General features: G+C 36.8%; 1 protein-coding gene across 1 annotated transcript in view; it reads left to right on the top strand.

Moving 5' to 3' along the window:
- The first annotated feature begins 12,282 nt into the window (after positions 1 to 12,282).
- LOC119692379 (galanin receptor type 3) overlaps positions 12,283 to 19,711 on the top strand; it is a 39,902-nt gene continuing 32,473 nt past the window's right edge. The window contains exon 1 of the mRNA XM_038112783.2: positions 12,283 to 12,850. The gene's annotated coding sequence lies outside the window, so the exon portion shown is untranslated. The remainder of the gene's footprint in view (positions 12,851 to 19,711) is intronic.

The raw sequence follows: 19,711 nt of genomic DNA, 5'->3' as shown, positions 1-19,711 counted from the left end.
TTGTCAGCTATAACACAGTACTTACCTTTGTAATATATTGGAAAAAAATCTATTATATATCGATATAATATGTAATATGTATAATATTGTATAATACACTGCAATGATTCATAAATAATAACAATATTAATAATATAACGAACGTCTGAATAATAATTTGATAGAAATAGCAAATTGCCATAGTGTTGCTACTAAAAAAGTATGCTTCGAAAAAGGAGACAATACTGGTATTACAAAAATATATTTGTTGGTGCAATTAATCGAATTTAAATGTGGAATACATTCCGATAGCTTTAAATTCATATATTTTTTTTTTATTAAGGCTTTAACTAGGGGGCTGGCTATATTGAAAGCAATTAAAAAAAACTTATGTTAAAGAGGATAACCCTAAAATTTTACATTAACATGACACAGCATTCTGAGTAAAACGTAATTTTTTTTTGATTAGCGGCGCTAGTTAGCCCTAGTTACAGCCTTAAATAATCAAAGCCTTAAACATACAACTTATGGCTACATATATTTGCGAAGAAATGAATTATGATAACGAAGCTATCATTATATCATCTATGTAGCATCCATATTGATCATCGAAGCCCGACACGAAAGCATTTATTAATGAAAATATCTTAGATACCTTTATACCTACCGGCATTATATTCAATACAGATATGCGTATATCACGGTATGTATTATTTATGAAGGTTCTTATCGACCACTGGATGTTGCAGCAGTTAGTAATTTAAGTATTTCATCTATAGGATAAGTCTCAGGTTCGAATTCCGGTTTGACCGTGGCATGGTACGTGAAATCTTAAGTACTGTAGTAGTGTAGTATCTTTGGGTATTTGTACATAAAAGTATTTGTAAATGTTTGGATTTTTAATTGAAGACTTTCTCACATTTAAAAAAATAAGTGGTCGTTGTATGAAGGCGTTATTAGCGCCATCTATTATTTAGTTATTTGTATTATAGCAACATAGCCTAAGAGAACCGATTAAGGAACATTATTTCTTTAGGTGTCTACTCAGTCTGCATATTCATAGAGACGCTGGGTGTGTGTAAAGCTGCCATTATATTAGAATTTCTTTGCGAAATTGGGTCAGTCGAGTGATGCAAAATGGACACTCCATTACACTTGTAATCGTAAAACTGCATCGGAGCTCTCTCAATAACGAGCTCAATGATGTTGCGTAAGTCTATAATAGCTGGGAACCGAGTAGGTTTTTTAGGTATTAAAATGGTGTGGATTTAATCCCCCTTATTATAAAATTAGGCTAAAGATAGTTCTGGTTTAGATCCGGTTACGCTCCAGAGATATCCTACAAATCAGTAGTGTAAAGTCGGGTTTATCCTTAACTATATTTAATCATCATTTTATTATGAGGGGGCAAGAGTTGAGTATCGACTCCTTCGGTGCCTTCTATGATCTAGCGTCATGTCGCTTGACGACACGTGTCGTCTGTAAGCTCATGTCGATCAGCCAATTGGTAAGTTAAGCTCCAATTTCGCCATAGTCGGTTATATCGTAACCAGGGATTGGTTCATCATACGTCATCTCCATATGAAATTCTTGACATATGTGTCAAAAGTCAACCAATAATCCCTGGTTATGCTCTAACCCACTATGGCGAAATTGGCACTAAAGATATAGATACAGATTTAACTAATCATGATTAGACGTGATGATTAGATAAGCTGAAGTTTGAAAAGATGCTCGGATGGAGTTTGATGATTGTTTGATGGAGTTTTTGCTTCCCGCATGGTAAGCCGTTGATGAGATAATGCTTTTAATTCTTACAGAAGACAAATATAAGTTCAGAGGGAGATACTGTGCATTTTTATTTATGAATCCTTTCTATAATAAAATCAAATAAGAAAAAAATATTTAAATTTATGTCTTAGTACTTATATCACTTTATTTATAGAATATGTGTTAGGGATAGGGATGAACGCTCTTTCCTGCACGTTAGTACTTAACTTACAATGCACATTCATAAACTACCTATCCAAAACTTTGATTCTCACAAATTTGCTGTAATATTCAGTGGTTTTTATGAAGTTGTTAGGACTTAGAACAGACAATGTAACTTCTCTTGTTTAAGAAAAAAGACGCTTTTCTAAATGCCGAGGCAAAAAATATAGGTACATTAGTCGATTGCAACGTTACATTATTACTCCAAGTAAACTAACTAAGCCATTAATTATTCAGGTCGGCCATCGGGCACCGGTATGTACCTATTCTCTTAAGGGATTAAACTTGGGTAAAATATGAGAGCAGTTATTACCGTTGAAAACTAAGCTAATATCCCTCATACACAGAAAGCTTGAATCCCTTAAATTAGTAGTTGAACTATGTTGTTAAAATATTAAGTTTGGTAATTAGTGCTCTTTTACTGTTAATGGTTAGCCGCTCCGGGCATTGGCCATGTTGTTTCTTAACATTAATTAAATGGAGTTTGATAGTAATATCATGACTATGGCATGTTACCATTTTACCGAAGGCTGAAGAAAGTTAACACAAACTTTTTAAACAATATGTGAACAAGACCATGACTACAAATATATACTTACCTTATATATACGATACCTTCGAGGATTACAGTCGTGAGCACATGTAGGTAGTTAGGTTGGTTTCGGCTTAGTTTACCCTTTTTGCAACACCCTGTATAAATATGTTCGTCCGTACACTTTTATTTTTATAACTATTACAATATTGACAACTTTTTTAGACAACGATCGTGATTCCCTGCGTGCCTACACACCGAACAGTAGCAACAAGTATACATAGTGAACAAATTGTACATGACTAAATACAACACAGTAGGAATCAAACTTTGTATGGAATATGAAAAAATCATAACCCTCCTTTTCGCTTCGCCGTAGTCGTGTAAATAAGTTTTTTTCCCACGGCATGTTTGTCATTAATGTTGAGGAACATGTAATTTTCATTTGGGTTTCTTTATTTTTTCAGGCGTATGTTACCACCATGTAAGTATTGTAAGGCTTATAAAGATAAAGATAGGATTGCAAAGTTAATGCCACACGAAGATTATAAAATATTATTAGAGACTTACTTGAAAACCTGGTTTCTATTACGACGAAACTACCAACATTGAAGAAATTAATTATAAAGCTCATTTAAAACTAACAATAACAGTTGTACTCGTAATACTAAAAAGAGAAAGCGCCTGCAAAAGTCTTATAGCAAAGAGTACTTTGTGACACTTTAATAAAGACGCTGGCTGGCGCGACTAAAATGAAAAGTTAATAAGGAAAGCCGGTTGTAAGTTGGAAGTAATATCGGTTCCTCAGCTCGGTTATTTGTTCTAGTTTATTTCTTTCCCGGGATAGTGTCTTGGGAATTTCGTCCGCAGTTTTATTTTTAAGACAAATAGGTAGTTGGCAAGTTGTTTCTCTTTTGCGGTTAGTAGTTACCTGGTACAGTGCACCCCTATAACCATACATACAGGGTGTAACATTAAATTAAATTGACTCTTTAAGGTAAGCGTCCACATACCGCTATTGTACGCAACGGACGCAATGCATTCAGTATTCTTTGTATAGAAATTTACACAAGTGCGTTCACTGTACACTTGCCGAGTGCCGACGCTGTTCCTCCATACATTTATGAAATTCCGTTTGGCGCGATACGTACGATACCAATAGGTTGACGCTTAAATAAGTGTATGATTACTTATATATATTTCTTAATAGTCATTTTTAAATTTAGCTTCGATATTGATGGTTGACCATGACCAACCGATATTATTTAGATGAAATACCTAATACTCTACTGAATTCTGTTTTCTCAAAAATTTATAATAGTTATTTCTATGTGTAAGCACAGCCTTATTTTCCACGTCCCAAGGTAGAATTAATTCAATAAACATTGATTCAATAATACTATGTTTCTGGGTTTATTTGTATGCTGTGATTGAAGAAATGTATTTCATGATTAAAATTGACCTGTGGCTGTTGTATTGACATTGCCTGGTCACTTTCTCAGTAGTCAATGCAGAAATTAGAACTCATTGAAGCAGTGGCACAACTTTCAATACTATGCCTTCCTCATTCACAATTACTGGTTCCCTGTTGAAAGGTATCGGTGAAGAGCGCATTGACTGTCTTGTTCAGTGAGAAATCAGCCATTCACAGCGCTGAAGCCTGAATTCCGGATACTTCAGTAGTGCTTAATATAACATGACATTCTCAAGTTAGGAACAGGGCATTACTCTATATTTCAGTATTCTTTGGTTTGCTTAAGTACTCGTTTAATAAAAACTAGGGCATATTTTTTCTTCTCTTTAGCGACATAGCACGGAGACTGTCTCAGGTTATTAAGGTTTATCCCGGCTGAAGGCAGCGGAGTGCCTGAAGTGGCGCTTTAGCTTTCACTTGGAGGACTGACTTAGTAAGCAGCTTTGGCGGAAATTAAAGATTACGGGATCCAGTATTTCATGGGAAGTGATAGTTGCTATCATCAGCCATGACGACCGAATAGTGTAGTGGTTATAGTCACCCGGGGTCAGTACCCGGCAGGGGCAGATATTTGTTTAAATACAGATATTTGTACTTGGGTCTTCAGTGTTAATAAATGTAGCTATCTATGTATTTGTGTGGATATATCAGCCGTTCCATAAACATGTTACAGGCTCTGCCTAGCTTGGATGGCCGCGTTTGAGATGTCCCCACATATTATTAAGTAAATTATTACGTAGCCATTAGGTACATATTGGTGAGCCGTAAAAACGGAAGCCGAGGTAAGGTTGAGGTTGGATTGATTTTCCACAATGTACGGTATTATGTGTATTTTAATGTTAACCAGCCTCAAACTTAATTTTAAACTACTTAAATCTTAAATAGCACAAAAGAGGATTTCCGACATCAAAATGAAACAGTGCGGTTATATAATGTGAATTTCAAAATAGAATGCCGTTAGCCTCATAAAATTTGTTCGTAGTTTGGTACGGAGGAAAGTTTGCTTTAAATGTAACGAATAACAAGTACGAGTACAACAAATTTGTATCAATTTGACCGTTTTGAGAACTCATGAATTCAGATGCAAACAGTATTTTATGCTGTTTTATACGGTTGTAATGATGCTGGAGCTGATTGTTACCTACTTAAATATTTGTGAAACTATACAATAAAAAAGAAATATTTTTTTTTTTATTTGGATGGTAAACTTTAATGAACTTTTTGCTAATCGTAGACATCGTAGCTGCGGCGTAGCCCGTAGCTCGTAGCACGTAGCTATTGTAGCTCGTAGCAACGCGGCTAAGACATAGTTTCAAAATCACAGACTTTTTAATGATGATGGCGATATACAGAGTGACTTACAAAATAAAAATAACATACAGACCAACAAACTTTCTTCTTTTTAAAGATCGGTAAAAAAAAATGCTATTTATTTTATTTGTATCCAGATATGCTTTCAAATGGGTATTTAAATCACAGAACAAAGCACGGTATGCCTTAAGAATAAATGGATTGTACATGATTAAATTGTAGCCTTGGGTGTAGTCAACAGCTACAAACAAGGGAAAAAATATGCAGATTCTCCTCATAAAATTACAATGTTAGCCTTATTTAATGGGCCGGCATTTAAATTGTATTGCTTATTCTTTAACAAAATTACGTTAAAAGTACAAAGATAATGCATCTCTCTTTGAAGTATAAGAAATTGAAATCTATATCTAAGTCGTTACTTAGAGTAGTAATGTACATACCTACATAAAATTTAGTTGTAGTTGCAGTTGCTAAACTATAAATTTAAAATACGTACCTGCTACATACACTAACGAGCAATGAAAAAGTTCCATTGACATAGCTCCAAATTGGATCCTTCTACGGAGCGGTGGTAGCTCAGTCGGGTAAGCGCCCGATTCCCGAGATGCGGGTTCGAATCCCAGCGCTGACATGTACCAATGAGTTCTTTTAACTTAAATACAATGTATACCATCGCTCTAACGGCGAAGGAAAACATCGTGAGAAAACCTGCATGTCTAGATTTAGCACATCTAGATATGTAAACCCACCAACCCGCAGTGGACCAGCGTGGTGGGAAATGGTCCACTTCAGCTTAGGAAGGCAGTTTAGACCCTGGGGATATGCACAAAGGTTCCACTCGAGAGAGTCAGGTGCAGGCACTTACACCCCCTCAGAGAATAAAATAGAATAGAATAGCTCCAAATTACTCCTAAACGGAAAAACACCGCTTTAGCAACACTATAGAAAACACCGGGGTTACTTAGAAATATAGAGATACACCTGCGATTGACTTGACAGGGCCACAACAGGGCCAGGGTCGAGAAAGTTAGATTTCCTTGTCAGGAGTGTCTGCCGGCGAAACTTCCAGCTAAATCTAGGAAACCAACTTCTTAGTTAAGCTATAACTTATTCAATTGAGGAAGTTACCTACTACTTAGAATCATTATTATGCGCACAGAAATATATTTTATATATCTTGTAATATTCATAATTTATATTTATTTTACCATTTTAAACTTTAAAGGAGAGTAGAAATCACGTAGTAGTGACAAGGCAAGGGGGTCAAAATATTTCCATTATTGCAACGATAACGTGAATGACGCCGAACATTATTTATTGGTGAAATCTGTTGATGCCGTCCAATAAAATATCACCTTGGCTATTTCAGTACGGACATACAGGGTGTTGCAAACAATAATTATGTATTTATATCAGATCCATATTGCTTATGTTATGTTAGTAAACTGAAAAAGTTCATCCTAAGACAACTTTTTATAGAACTGCCTCCTATAGTAAAAAGTCACGTTGTGCTAACAAAGTTTCTATCGAGATCTTTTTTTTGTGAATTTTTTTAGTCATAGTAATTATAGTCTTGATCAAAAATTGCACAGAATGACTTCCTGATCACCTTCTTTCTGCTTATTATACATTTTTGCAACACCCTGTATATTTATGAGTTTTATGACTGAATGAAATAACATATTTTCTAGAAAGCGAGCGACTTTTTACGTGCGTTCACAGCAGTTAACTTCATGACCGTAATCCAATATCACCAGAGTATTTTCTGCTGATCGTGGAGATGTCTTAGAACAGAGATTGATTTATATCGAAAATAAATTTGCCATAACCATATTCATCCAATTGAATACTTAGAGAGATAAAATTCAGGAAGTACTAAAGTAATTTTAATCCTTATACCGCGATATTCAAAATGGCGTCTATAGTTCGAGTTCCATTTATTTTCTACTAGCTGTTCCCGCCAACTTCGCTTCGCCTTAAAAAGTTTTCCCGTGGGAATTCCGGGATAAAAAGTAGCCTATGTTCTTTCTTAGGGTCTAGACCATATTTAAACCAAATTTCATTCAAATCCGTTCAGTAATTTTGGCGTGAAAGAGTAACAGACAGACAGACACAGTTACTTTCGCATTTATAATATTAGTTAGGATAATACAATAATAATGAACGTTTCTTTTTAAGTATTATTAATTTCTCCTCAAAATAGCTGGTTGCTGGTCTCATGGAGTCCGATTAAATTGTTTTTTTTTGCTTATTTAAGAAGGCATTATTCAAGTTCTATATTTGTGAAGTTAATTTTTTGTTTGGTCTTATATTTCTATGTTTTACTTATACCTTTATATTCTCAACACCATTGCGTCCCGGAGCCGCTGCGGGAGCTAGCTAAATGGAAAGATTTATTTTCAATTACCTGTGAAAATTGTGTTTCGTCAGGAGATACGTACTTTTCGTAAAGTAAATACATTATCGTGCGAGGGATACCGCTCACCTGAGACGTTGTAACGGTGTAAATCTTGCCAAAAAAAACCGATGAAATTACCTACCGAGGCTCGAAAATAAACAATTAAGGGGATTACGAAACCTAAAATGCTAAAGTCGGTTTGATATACTTGATTGGATTGGAAAAACGGTAGCTTCTATCACTTTGAGAAAAATATATATTGTAGCAGAGGGTATACTCAACATGATATTTGCTTAGAAATTGGTGCAGGATTATAATAAGTATGTTAAAAAAAATTGCAAACAGACCATGTCTTTTGCCATTTTTCGACTTATTATGAAAAAACCCTCGAAATCAGAGGGCCCATTTTCATGGAATCTTATATGTATGTGTAGGTAATTAAATTCTTAACAAAGTTACCTTAAAGAGTTGGATTTAATGGACCAGAAGTCAACTTTTTTTGCAAAAAACTAATAAATTCCGGTTTAAAAATGATGACGCCGTGACAGATTTCAGATTTCTTCAGTCGTCGCCCTGGTGGCGGCCTGTTAGGAGCGATACCCACGCCATTTTATTTTTAATCAAATATTTCACAAAAACTGATTAAATCAACAAATGATGACTGCAAATATTATAATACATATGCATTTGCTATGAAAAGTTAATTTTCTAAACATTTTAGATGGAGAAAAGCCGAAAATTCTTAGAAAACATTTCGCCTTTTCGATTTGTTTACATTTTTTACTATAGAGTTACAGATGCATAGATAAAGGTAAACATTACACATAATGACACTTATTAGATTCTCCGAATAAGAACTATACGGTCAATACAGTATGCCAAAGCGCGAGCCTGTTTATATTCTGAGGGGTAATAATTTAACTTTATTTTATTTTAACGGTTGTGTATGCTAGGTAAGCTACACAATATACAGGGTGTTGAAAATTAAGTTCTCAATTTGTATTATTTGAAACCAAAAACCGTAATTTTTTATAATATATATTTTAAGATGTGGTAGTCTGTACACTAAAGGGTGTTCAAAAGTATAAGTACTTTTAAAAATTGAAGAACTAAAATGTACATATTTTTTTAAATCTATGAAGGTATTTAACAAGCTTTGCAAAAAAAGCGGTTAAGTGCGACTTTATCTACATATCTACACACATACATACACTCTCACGCCTTGTACTAATGTACTCCCTTGCGGGGTAGGAAGAGGTGCATTGCTGCACCCACTACCTCTGTAGTACGTGGTGGTACGGTCTCGACCTTTCGGACAGTCAGTTTGGCATCCGAAATGCGTGATCGTTCGTTCACTGTCGGAGCAGGATGAGAACTAGCTCTTAGCTTAAAAATAGTAACCGCGTTCCTAGAGGGCTGACATCCCAGTTGTGCTGTGCTCGCCATGCAGTGCATGGGCTACTTAGGAATCTGGGAGGCTGTTGCAAAGGAGTCTGTTGCCTCTATACGGTACGGGTGCCGTGCGATTTATGGCCCTTCCAGGAGCACCTGTTACAATATTGCAAAAAAAAATATTAACATTGTTGAGTATGTTATTTTATTTTAGTAAAGTAGTAATAAAAACAAAGGCTTATTGCATAGTTTTCGTTCACGCTCGCCTACATCGCACGTTGTATATGAGAATAAAGGGAATTACTAAATTTTCTTGTTTAAAAATCACGGTTTCTGGTTTAGAGGAAAACAAATTGTAAAATGCGGAATACAGTTTTTTTTTCGAATAAAGAGTAAAACAAAACATGTAAATTCAAAAAACGTTTCTATTGACACTAGGGCATACAATACCGCAATACCGGGAACCCGAAAAAAAAATAAGTATTTTTCAATACCAGTATTGAAAGTTAATACCGGTATTGAAGTAATACCGGAATCGGACTTTTTAGGCTATAAATATAGCGATTAAGGTATAGTTAGCCTTGTGTTCTTATATACTATGAAAGCGCACTTGTTTCCAATAGTTTAATGTAGTTTTTGGCCGTTGGAAATCTACTGTTGCCCATGCGTAAACCGACACCAATTTTTTTTTTTCAAATCTATCATTTTAACTCTAATACTCAATTGTCGTATTGTGATTCGTGATTGCCTTTTCTTGTTTAATTTTGGCCTATAGTCCTTTAAACACAATATTTGCCATTTATAACAACAAGAAAGTCTAATACCGGTATTAGTACCGGAATCCCGAAGTAGTAATACCGAAACTCAATACCGGTATTGAAAATTATTCCGGTATTGCATGCCCTAATTGACACCAACTGACACTAATTGACTTTTCGCCGAGAAAAGTGGAGTTACAATGTTTGCGATCTAAAGTGATTATAGAATAATTAGAACTATCTATTTTTTTTCAGTTCACCTGGTGTTGACTGAAATTGTAATTAGGTACTGACTCCTTGACTTGAAAATAACTTTTTTTATAATCGTTATTACAAAACCGCAATTTTTTTAATACAGCAATATTTGTAGGTACTTACAGTGAGCAAAAGAGCGCAACAAGGTTTTATTTTTTTTTGGTTTTAAGAAACAAAAATATTATTTCTATCATATCCAAAATACACATACTTAAGTACATATTATACCTCACCCAGTAACCTTTTGGGACACCCTGTATATGCAGAGTTCTGCAAACTACTGTTCTGCTTTTAAAACACCAAAATAAAACAGGTCGTCTAACTAAAAGGTCACGTGAAAAAATACGTAGGATAAAAGTTATTCAGAGTAACGCCCTTTCGGCTAACTATACTTTTTTTAATACAACACCCTGTAGTCCCTCTTATATTAAAATCTGCCCCCATGTGAGGCTATACTTAATTCGCGAAAAAAAAAAACGCGAATTTTTACATTCTGATTTCATTTCCAGGGTTTTAGACATAACATCAATAACATGCTGCACACGTAGGTTTCGGCTTAGTTTAGTATACCCTTTTTGCAACAACCTGTATAAATATCGGCACGGGCACGACTTTTTATAATTAATGATTAAATATTAAAAACACTTTCAAATAAAAATAAATATTTTCGTATCACTTACAAAACAATATTACTTACTTAGTATATGTTTAACAAAGTGGCATGTCTTCACTTTAATGTTTTCGAGTACTATGTTAAAATTTCATGTCATTGTCCGGACAACGCCCCGCATACCTCAACCCCCCCTCACTAGATTTGACAGATTCTGATTTTCTTCTAGCTTTAGTGACAGCCTTAACAACAAGTATCAAATTAAAATAAAATAGGTACTTGAACTATACTTTTTGGCGATTCGTAATCTTTTTAATTTTATAATATATCAAACAATAATTATTAAATATTTATGTAGCTATAATAAGTTGTATCCACTGTAGGTATTATAAATTGTTATTTGTGTCCTGTTTAGTCAATAAAGCAGTATTCTATTCTAATAATAACATTGAAACAATGTGAAAATGTGTAATTGGCTACCTGATATTATTTTAAAGTCTTATGGAGGTACAATGTTTTAGCTATAACTTTTCTTCTAAATAAGTAGTCAAATAAATAAAGTGAGAGTCACCTCAAACACCAATCTACTAATCGTTCTAATATAATTCTAAAAATCTTATACAAATGACGTTAGAATTAAGCGACACGAGTAATTCAACATTAAAAATGATATGCGTGTCTTCTACAGTGCGTATTCCAAACGCATTTCTATAGAAACGGAGATAAAAGGTAGGGACGGGATAATCTGAATCCAAGCATCGTTCTATGTAAAGAAAGGGCCCCATTAGATGCCATTAGCCCGAAGTCACGTTGCGTTGTTCCTCTTTAGGGCACAACCTCGAAATTTTGCGTAAATTATTGAAGCAATCAATTGTATAGAGTATAGACCGTTCGTTGTCGTGGAAGCCTGACAAACAGTTTATTTGAATTCGACCGTGTTTATAACAAATACTGTATTGTTTTGAAGTTCTGACTTGTTAATGAACATCGCGTTTCCTCGTAGGAACATTCTAAATAGGTATATAAATGCGTAGATGTTTTATTTTTATATATACTTAAAAATGCAAGATACTAATATACATATAAACAATGGCAGAAAGTGGATGGAAATATCTGTAAGAAACCATATTTCTACTAGACTAGAGTCTCTACACATCCGTTTAACATGATAGTACTAGTACACACAAGTAGTTCTAATCTTAGACAACTTCTACGCAGTAACCGTTTTGTAAGTATGTACCAGGCTACGTCATATTTTATTCAAACAAATTCCTTTGTGGAGCATCAACCCACTGAGTAGCGAATATATACGTTCAATATAAAATATATTACTATTTATTTGAATATAGCTATATTAAAATGAACCATTTAATTGATTGGAGCGTTTATTTGGAAATTCAACCCCATATTTGATGTAGACAAAAAAGAAAAAAAAACGACTTATTTATAATGATTGACTAATATATGTATACCTGCATGTGTAACAACGACTAAGTAATAATCTAAACGTATACAAAGAAAATAACATCAGCAATACAAACGTGTATTTATGTACTTTCAAACGTTTCAGTTAGAACCAGGGAAAAGCTTATTGTAAGATGATTGGATCGGCTCTACGTCAGTGCACAGAAACCTCTCGCGGCGCCCTAACGTCCGCCCGCCCACCGGGCCCGCCGCATTCGAAAGACGAAAACAAACAAGAAAAAAACATAATTTCAAACGTAACGATTCTAAGTGCATTAAAGACAAGTTTTCAAATACATTCTTCTGTTAGTACCGTGTTTCTAAATTGGCTCCGTTTAAATTAAAATAGACTTTATTTTGGAATGTAAATTCTGACATTCAACTGGTGTTTTGGGCGTTCAGTGTTGAACTTTCGGTGCAAGCGTACGAAAATTAATTGTGGCATATTTAGTTCATAAGTAGTTGCCCTGTCCGGTTTCTGTTAAATAGAACTCTGTATTATTTAAACATCGTAAATTTGCTATCAAGTTTAATTCTTGTAACAGCTGTGGAATACGAAATTCGTATTGTTTTGAGACTGAAATAAAATCGGTGATTTCAGCTTTCTAAACTATGTAGGTATTCAGTTTTTGTTTGCAAGTGTGTGTTCACCAGTTTCACACGGATTTTACGCTAATATATTTTGGTAAGTCTATTAAGTTATGTTTATATACAAGAATATACTACTACTTTTAGTGTAACTTTACACTCGCCAAAAGTGGGCGACCAATACACTTCTGAACATAATCTACAAGAAAATTTATATAAATATAGACTATGTAAACTACAAGCAGGTAATTGTTTATGTTATGAGTTTTTTATAATTAGCGAACAAAGTTATTATGTACAAGAAAGTCACATAGAAACAAAAGTTAACAACTAATGACCTTATGATTTTCTTTTTCCTCATTTAATTTGTGACTTGTATAAGAATATGCATAAGTAATATAAAAGTGTTACTATGATCAAGAATTATGCATGTCGCTTTGACAGATCTACTTACGGGTCCACTACTGATGATCGATTTTACAGTATTTCTCTCATGAAGGGGTGAAAGGGGCTGTCAGTCCCTGAAGTTATTCTGACTATACGACTGACCATAGACTTAGTATATACTAATATACTAAGTATATACTAGTTAGTATATACTAGTATAGAGACTAGACTAGACTAGTATATACTAAGTCTATGCGACTAACATAATATCCTAAACCAGTGGAGTGGAGTTACCACCACCAAACATCAGTAATAAACAATCCCTAACTCTCTTGTCAAATCTGTATAATGTATATGTTACTGTAAAAGCCCGAACAATGGTAAATCCTAGGATTTACCAGTAAATCTTAGGATTTACCAACATAAGTTGGTAAATGTAAGGATTTGTGAAAATGGGTCATTTTTTTCGGGTTTTTACCATCAGAATTTGGTAAATGCTAGGTTTTACCACTGACACCTAGTAAAAGTTGGTTTGGGAATAAAACAAAGATTAATTTTTTAAATTTAAAAAAATTAAAAAATTATCCATTTATTGCAGGCATCAATGGCCCATAGAATAAAATACACAAATACATTTTTAAATAATTCAAACAAAATTAATATATACTTTTAGCAAACTTGTAAACAAAAACTAACTAGCTCTCGCACTATTATCAGGGGGTTTCATTGTCTGTTTCGCCTCCCTGTATCGGCGGAACACTATCCCCGCAGGCCAGAAGTCTCTGTCCAGTAGAACCTTCTGCTGGTCGGCGGGAACCCGAAGACGGAAGGACTTGAAGTCCGTCTGCTTGGCGGACTGCAGCCTCTCGATTGCCAGTACTTGGACTGGCTGTTCGGTGCGGCCGACACTCCTCTCCTTAACATAGCGCATGATGTTATCATGCGCCATATTCGCATGGATGCGGGAGACGTATATGTCGACCGTGGGCATGGCGGCCTTCAGCGAGCAAGCGGCCGGGGCGGTGCCGCGCTTGTTGCGGTTGCGGCGACGGGGGCTCCTCTTCTCCACCAAGATGAAGCCATCCTTGTCGACGACCACGTTGCGCGGGGCACGGGGGGGCGCCGCCGGAGCTCCGGCAGCCGCTAGCGTCACCTGGGGTGCAGCTTGCGGCGCGGCTTGACGGCGGCGGCGGGGGCGGGGGCGAGGGCGGGGGGGCGCGGGCGCGGCCTCCTGCTGGCTCTTGGTGGTGGAGGGTGCAGCAGCAGCGGGGCGAGGCGGCGCAGGGGCGGCGGCTCGCAGCGGGCACGTGGCGTCACGTGTCCGCTCGGCGTAGGTCGCAGGCGGCGGGTCATTTACCCGCCGCGAATCGGTGTCAGTTGCATTGGATTTATTCTGCTGCGCTTGCACTTCACGCGCCGGCGGTGTCGCGGTGATCGCAGCGTCAGCATTCCGTAGCGATAACAACTCACGTTGCATCGTTGATTAATTGTTACCTATTCATTTATTTCAACCCAATAACCACTTGTCGAAAAGAAATTGGAGGTCAAGGTCATTCATCAACTTTTGGGCGATGTAATGCACCGGATTATGGTATTTATGTGTATAGTAATAGATGCGAATTATCATTGAATGCTGGATTATTGGAAAATAACTTTATTTTCACTCATTCACTGAACGATAATTTAAACACGGAAACCGGAAGTAAAATAATTTTCACGTATTATTATTGTTGACGTCGAGTAAATTAGATTGCAATAATAAATATTTCTTAAGTTCGGTTAGTTATAAGTTATCATCATCATCACGACTCATTACGTCCCCACGGCTGGGGCACGGGTCTCCTTCCAATGAAGGAAGGGTTTCGATCTAGTCCACCACGCTGGCCTAGCTTGTGCTGAGCGAGTTGTCGGGTAAGTGGGCAACCTGACTGTCAGACGTTTTCAAGCCGCCCGAAGGCCTCTGACTAGGCTTAACGACTGCTGCCGAAGCAGCAACCGGGACCCACGGCTTAACATGCGGTCCGAAGCACGAAAGCATCCAGAAAAGAACCACTTGAAATCGGTCACCCATCCAATGGCTGACCATGCTGGTTGTTGCTAAACCTCAGTGATCAGTTACGATCACTGAAGCCCGCTCGACTACGGACGCTTTGTTCGACTACGGAGGTTATAACCTAGCTTTTTCAACATTTACCGTGCCTTAATGTAAATCCTAAGATTTACCAAGTGAATAGAGGTAAAAGTGCGAATCGCAAAATCTTTCGGGCTTTTACCATTAAGAGTTGGTAAATCTTAGGTTTTACGCGTAAATCTTAGGATTTACCGTTGTTCGGGCTTTTACAGTAACATATACAATAATGTATTGGATATTACCAAATTACAGATGTTTGACAGGCGAGCGACATACCCACAGCTCTTGTTATTGCTACCAACACGGTAGAAAAGCTATCTGTTGATTTCCGAGAAAGAGTAGCGAACCCTTCGTATGCATATAAATTATAATACTCTGATGTGGTTAGTTTTGTTCTATCTACACAAGCCCGACTTACAAATTATTTAACCGCTTTCAGCTACAGGTTTCGTAGTAATATAATTAAACGTTTTTGTTTTATTACTTAATCTGCCTCATCATGAAGTTGAGAGAGGATTTATTAAATATGTATAGTTGCCTAGATGTTTGTGTGAGGGTTGTTAAATGTAAGTAGAGATAATTTTCGTTTTGTTCTGAAAGACATCCATAAATGGATAGTATTACTCATATGTTAAGTTAGTCAATGTTATTTTCGTCTTATTTTCTGTAGAAAGGGCAGTCTGCCGAGTGTCCTAGGTTCGATTCGCAGTCAATTGGCTACATGAAGTTCATTTAATATTATGTTTGTAGTCTTCCTCATAATAATAAATATGATCAAGTCTCTCGATCTATGCAATCAAATGCTATGCAGAATCTCTTTTGCCTAAATCATTAATGAAGACAAACCTTGGCAATCTTGGCATATCAATACCTCTAGGTATATTGATATAAGTAGGTAACTGTACAAGTAAGTCGGCGATAAATGAGCAATTTCCTTTAATCCGACCTTATTTACGCAAGGGACCACTATCACTTAGGTAGGCAGGTGGTCCTATTTCCCCTGACCTCTGGCAGTGTGACCTCAATCACCGTATAGGTACTTTAGGTACATACTTAGGCTCTATCGGTTTCCGAACTCGAGACAACAACTAGATTTAACGAATACTGTTATGTACGCATATGCACTATATAATATATATTAATGAACATCCTTTTGAACGCGTTTTTCCCATAACTGCCACTGTTCGAGCATTCGTCATGCGGATTCAATTTTTTACAACTATAGGTATACCCTTAGGGTCAATTTATACTGGGACAGAGTCGAAGCGCAGCGAAGCGTCAAATTCTTCACAACTAAAGCAAAGCCGCACGAATGGTTGGTTGCGTTGGTCACGCGTAGACGCGCGAATCGCGAAGAATGCGCGCGACTTTTTAAAATTTAGTAGTATTGAATAGACGCTTCGATGCGCTTCGACTCTGTACTAGTATAAATTGACCCTTACCATGTAAAAAACGCTAAAAACGGACGATATCAAAATGACAGATAAAAACTGTACTGTTGAATATATTTTTTACTTCACGAGATTTCATATAATATTCCTCACATTTTCCATGTGAATATTTCCTTTTTCGAATATCTGGCCTACCTATGTCTAGCACATATTTAAAGCTTATGTTTTATCTACTGCAGCGTCCAGCATTATGAATAGTAATAGGTTAATTTCACGTCTGTTACCTCCGCAGGCGAGCTACATAATATTACGGATTACGATGAAATTACCCGTGAGGTCATTATTATTATGCTGTATTCATGTTAGGTATGTATTTTGCTGAAGACCAGTATTTATTTGAATACTAGCTGTTCCCGCGCGCTTCGCTTCGCCTTAAAAAGTTTTGCCGTGGGAATTCCGGGATAAAAAGTAGCCTATGTTCTTTCCAAGGGTCTACAGCGTATGTATATCAAATTTCATTCAAATCTGTTCAGTAGTTTTGGCGTGAAAGAGTAACAGACAGACAACAGACAGACAGACAGACACAGTTACTTTCGCATTTATAATATTAGTTAGGATTAGGATAGCTACAGCAGAAGCTGGCTGTGCTTGAAGCAAACTTGTAATAATCTTGAGCTTTGAAACTTTCACGGTCGAATTAGAATAAATCGAATACATTATGCCATCGTTATGTTCATATAATTTGTTCTACGAGCAGGTATAGTTACAAAAAAATGTATAAGTACTTAGGTAAGTAAGTAAAAAATTAAATATACCGAACTTAAATGACGTTACATAAACCTAAAATATACTGAATCTAGATGAAACGTAGCACGATCTTGCCAATTTTATGTTTTCTTCTTTACAGAAACTTATTCAATTTCAATATGTAAATAGTTAAGTAGTGCTTCACTTCTTCCTCGTGTCAATATTGGCGAGTATTTTGTTGAAAGAGAACTTCCAAAGCTGGAATTCCGAGTCAGAGTGACCCTCTCCTTCGTAAAAAAATATTAACAGATTTTACTGCAATTTACTAGTATTTATACTAGCCACTATATTATGTAAATGTAGGAGAAATACTGTATTTGTGCACTGCTACGTCGCTGCTACGCCGTGCTACACCGTCACTGGGGGTTACTCTATACTGACGAAAAATGAACAAACGAGAGGTGTCGTGATATCGGCACGTTTAATAAAATCAGATAGAGTTTTGGCTCGCGCAGCAGCAGAAAATTAGTTTTTCATCATATAGAGATACCCCCTGCTCTGCGTAGGCGGAGGCTAGCTACGGCGATGAGGTAGCCGGCAGCGAGCAATCTGCAAAAGATAATGAGCATTTTTCAATACGATAGAAGGTTTTTTTAAAGTTTATTAGATACTCCACAGACTTTAAGTCTGTGTCTTTTGATGAGGGCTAATGTTATTACGATGGAAGGTTAGGTACAGTTGGGACCAAGGACTTTTTGGGACATATCCCATTCAGATAAGTAAGATAAGAAGAACACTTGGATAAAACTTTATTGGGTGTCAGACAACATACACAAAACACAAACAAAAATACAATCGGCGTGGCGTTCAGTGTGCTGGAGGGTATATCATTCAGATAAGTAAGTACCTTTAATATATTACAGAGTATTTTACTGAAATGAGACTTTCATACTACACTATTCTCCCACAGCGCATCTCTAGTGGGAACACTATAATATACTTTAGATATATAATTATATAAACACTCACACCTTGTACTAATGTACTCCCTTGCGGGGTAGGCTGAGGTGCATTGTTGCACCTACTTTTCGCCAGTGTTTATGTTAGTATATTTTAATCATCATCATCATCAGCCAATAATCATCCACTGCTGGAGTTAGGCCTCTCCCAAGGAGCGCCACAACACTCGGTCCTCGGCCTTCCTCATCCAACCACTACCCGCCACCCGCCTAAGGTCGTCAGTCCAGCGGGCAGGAGGGCGTCCCACGCTGCGTTTGCCTGTTCGTGGTCTCCACTCGAGAACTCGTCTACCCCAACGGTTATCGGTTCTTCGGCAGATATGACCAGCCCACTGCCACTTCAGCTTGCATATTTTGACAGCTATGTCGGTAACCTTAGTCCTCTGACGGATAACCTCATTTCTGATACGATCCATCAGAGAAACCCCAAGCATAGCTCTCTCCATAGCACGCTGAGCGACTTTAAATCGGTGGACCAGTCCTACCGTCAGTGTCCACGTCTCTGCACCATACGTCATCACTGGCAGGACGCACTGGTTGAAGACATTTGTCATCAGGCTCTGAGGAATGGCCGAGGAGAATATGTGACGAAGTTTCCCGAATGCAGCCCAACCCAGTTGGATGAGCCTTGCAGCCTCCTTGTCGAAGTTGCTTCTGCCTAGCCGAATATTTTAATACTTTAGATAATTTAGAAATAACTGAAATTAATCCTATTCCTATTTATCCTATTCAGAATATACAATCGGAACGACGCATATTTCTACGACGCTTTTATCATGTCTGCAAACATTAAATTTATAGATAGGTGCTTTCAGTGGCATGGAACACGGATCACCCTAACTCATTCGAATGCACATTCTACTAAAAACTTTGATCGACGGAAACCATAATCTAGATACTAACGGATATACTCTTCATTCGTCGAATGGTTGTTTAATATCCCCGACATAATGGAGGTGCCAAACTGCAAAAGAACCTGAAGCACAAGCTTCGACATAATCTTATTTCTACAGCGAAATCTACTTCTACGTAGAATATACGAGTAAATTCTCAACTATTATGCTCGGCTAAATGGTTTTGCATTGTTTCCTGAAAAATGCAATCTCGTTCCCCGTTGCTGAAACAATGCTGCTTCAGGATCTCTTGAAACATTCATTTTTCCGCCGACCAGTGAGCAATAGCTACATATTAGTGTTGAAAAGAGAACGAATAATTTCTCAATAGGCAATTCGACAGAGCGATTTTACGTAACAGCTGAAGAACACCTATACAATAAAATTACC

Source organism: Plutella xylostella, chromosome 5 (assembly GCF_932276165.1).
Source record: "Plutella xylostella chromosome 5, ilPluXylo3.1, whole genome shotgun sequence".
NCBI classification, from domain to species: Eukaryota; Metazoa; Arthropoda; class Insecta; order Lepidoptera; family Plutellidae; genus Plutella; species Plutella xylostella.
The sequence above is the reverse complement of the archived record's forward strand: the minus strand, read 5'-3'. Positions and strand labels throughout refer to the sequence as shown.